The 3,397-nt window shown below is 34.7% G+C and overlaps 1 non-coding gene across 1 annotated transcript; it reads right to left on the bottom strand.

Moving 5' to 3' along the window:
* Positions 1-2,478: 2,478 nt before the first annotated feature.
* LOC135276114 (U6 spliceosomal RNA) lies at positions 2,479-2,581 on the bottom strand. The gene has a single exon (XR_010343681.1). It is a non-coding gene; the product is annotated as a U6 spliceosomal RNA (small nuclear RNA).
* Between the last annotated feature and the right edge of the window lie 816 nt (positions 2,582-3,397).

Genomic DNA, 3,397 nt, shown 5'->3' on the forward strand with positions numbered 1-3,397 from the left:
GAGGTTTTGTATTTCCAGGAATTTATCCATTTTCTCTAGATTATCTAGTTTATATGCATAAAGGTGTTCATAATAGCCTCTGAGGATCTTTTTTATTTTTGTGGGATGGGTTGTGATTTTCGTCATTGTTGTCATTTCTGATTGTGCTTATTTGGATCTTCTCTCTTTTTTATTTATTAATCTATCTAACTCTCTATCAATCTTGTTTATCCCTTCAAAAAAATCAACTTTTGTATGGATTTTTTATGTCAATTTTACTCAGTTCTGCTCTGGTTTTTGTTCTTTCTTTTTTTTTCTTTTTTTTTTTTTTTTTTTAGTTTTTGCTTTTCTTCTGCTATCTTTGGAGATGATTTTTCTTATTCTTCTATTTCCTTTTGTGTAATGTTAATTTTTTTTTTTTTTTTGACAGAGTCTTTCTCTGTTGCACAGCCTGGAGTTCAGTGATGTGATCTTGTCTCACTGTAACCTCAACCTCCCGCATTCAAGTGATTCTCCTGCCTCAGCCGCCCAAGTAGCTGGGATTACAGGTATGCACCATCACAGCTGGCTAATTTTTGTATTTTAAGTAGAGATGGGGTTTCACCATGTTGGCCAGGCTGGTCTCAAACTCCTGACCTCAAGTGATCACCTACCACATACAAAGTGCTGGGATTACAGGCGGGAGCCACCATGCTCTGCCAGATCTTTAATTTGAGATCTTTCTAACATTTTGAAGTAGGTGTTTAGCAGTATAAACTTTCTGCCAAACACTGCTTTTGCTGCGTCCCAGAGTTTTTTGAGGAGTTGTGTCTTTGTTTTCATTTATCTCAATGAATTATTTTATTTTTGTCTCAATTTTTTTGTTTACCCAAAAGTAATTCAGGAGAAAGTTGTTTAATTTCCATGTAATTGTGTGGCTTTGAGCTATCTTTCTGGTATTCATTTTTATTTTTATTCCATCGTGGTCTGAGAGTATGGTTGGTATGAATTCCATTTTAAAAAATTTATGAAGACATACTTTATGGCTGAACATATGGCTGATGTTGGAGTATGTTCTATGTGCAGATGAGGAAAATGTATATTCTGTGGTTGATGGTCAGAGTGTTCTGTAGATGTCTATGAAGTCCAGCTGGTCACATGTCGAATTTAAACACAGAATTTCTATGTTGTTTTTCTGCCTTGATGATCTGTCTAATGCTGTCAGTGGAGTATTGAACTCCCTCACTACTATTGCATGGCTATCTAAGTCTTCTTGTAGGTCCAGAAGTAATTGTTTTATTAATCTGGGTGCCCCAATGTTGGGTGCATATATAATTGGGGTAGTTAAGTCTTTTTGTTGAATTGAATCCTTTGTTATTATATAATGTCATTCTTTATCCTATTTTACCATTGGAGTTTAAAGTTTATTTTATCTAAAATAAGAACCCTTTACTTTGAGCTTGTGGGTGTCATTATGTGTGAGATAAGTCTCCTGCACACACAAGATGGATAGGCCTTGGTTTTTTAATCCATCTTGGAACTTTGTGCCTTTTAAGTGGGATGTTTAGATTATATGAATTCAAGGTTAACACCGATATTTGAGGTTTTGATCCTATCGTGAAGTTGTCAGTGGGTTGCTCTTGTGTTTCTATTGTGTGATTACCTTGTGAGGTCTTTGGGATATGTACTTAAGTTTGCTTCTGTAGTAGCAAGTATCGTTCTTCCATTTCCATGTTTAGAACTACCTTAAGGATCACTTATAAGGCTGGTATAGTGATAACACATTCCCTTAGTAATGCTTGTCTGGCAAATGATTTATTTCTCCTTTGATTTGAAGCTCGGTTTGGTGGGATATGAAATTCTTGGTTGGAGTTTCTTTCCTTTAAGAATAACAGAAATAGCCCCTCAGTCTTTTGTGACTTGTAAGATTTCTGCTGAGAAGTCTGCTTGTAGCCTGATGGGGTTTCTCTTTGCAAGGAATATGACCTAGCTACCTTTAAGGTTCTTTTCTTTAGCATTGACCTTGGACAGTCTGGTGACCATATGCCTTGGTGATATTCATTTTGTATACTGTCCGATAGGCATCCCTGGATTTCTTTTACTTGGATGTCTACTTCTCCAACAAGATTGGGGAAACATTAAATTATTGCCTCAAATATTTTTTCCGGTTTACTTTTTCTACTCTCTCAAGAATGTCAATAATTCATAGGTTTGGTTGCTATACATAATCCCATGTTTCTCAAATACTTTGTTCATTTTAAAAAATGACTGTTTTAAAAACTTTTGTCTGACTGGGTTAGTTCAAAAGACATCTTTACATTCTGAAATTCTTTCTTCTGCTTGTTCTGATCTATTGATAAATCTTGTAATTGTATTTTAAAAGTTTGTGAGTTTTTTGATTCTTGAAGCTCTGATTGATTACTTTTTAAGATGCTTTTTTCTTCCTTCCTTTATTTCCTGAATTGATTTAGAAGTTTCTTTGCATTGTTTTTCAGGTTTGTTTCGGATCTCATTGAGCTTGAATATGTAGAATGATTCGCAGATTTTTGTGTCATTCTTGTGCAGAGGCCAGGCTAATCTTCTCTGTATCATTCCAACTTCAGTAAACGTGCTGCTGAAGTAAGGATGTTACCTGATCTTTAATTCCTGCCATTAAAGTCACTCCTATGGATTGGACAAAACTGACAAGGTCTATCCTCAGGGAGCCAACATTAAAATGTGCATTAGTGAGAAGACGATATAGAGACTAAAAAATAAATACAATTTTGCATAGATTATTGTAATGTGTCGGCACTTAATTAATCCTGACATCACTTTTGTTTTTAATACTTAAAAGAGTGTCTGAAATATTCTAAGAGTTCAATAAATATCTTTCTTTGAATGAGAACACTAAGAGGATGCCAAAGGGATGGTTCAAGGACTGGCAAAAACAAAAACAAAAAAACAAAACAAACAAAACCCACTACATTTCTTTTCTCCATTTTGGACAAAATTCCCATCTGCAACACGCATCTCAAGTTAGACCCCTGGGCAACGTCAGCTGATTTCTAATTTGAGATTTGTTTCTCCCTGTTGTAATTAATTTCAAGGTCTAAGGAACATAAAAAGTTCTCCATTCAGACTCCGTTTCCTATCATATTTTCTTCTTTTTATTTATTTCTTTAGAACCCATTGCTGTCTCCACACAGTTCCTCGATTCTAAATATTAGTTTTCTCACTTTGGGAAGGATGCTAAGTCAACACTAAACTTCCGTTTTATCTATAACATACATTTATCAAAATTGATCTACCACAGAGGGTTGCTGTGAAGAACAAATTACAATGCATAGTAAATAAATTTAACAGTATCTTGTTAAAAATGCTGGACATTATGACTATTATGTATTTTTCAAGATCCTGTTCAAGCATAACCTATTTTGTGAGTGTCTCCAGTTCCTTT

This window comes from Aotus nancymaae, unplaced genomic scaffold (genome assembly GCF_030222135.1).
Source record: "Aotus nancymaae isolate 86718 unplaced genomic scaffold, 86718_ANA_hifiasm-v0.15.2.pri h1tg000020l, whole genome shotgun sequence".
Taxonomy (NCBI): Eukaryota; Metazoa; Chordata; class Mammalia; order Primates; family Aotidae; genus Aotus; species Aotus nancymaae.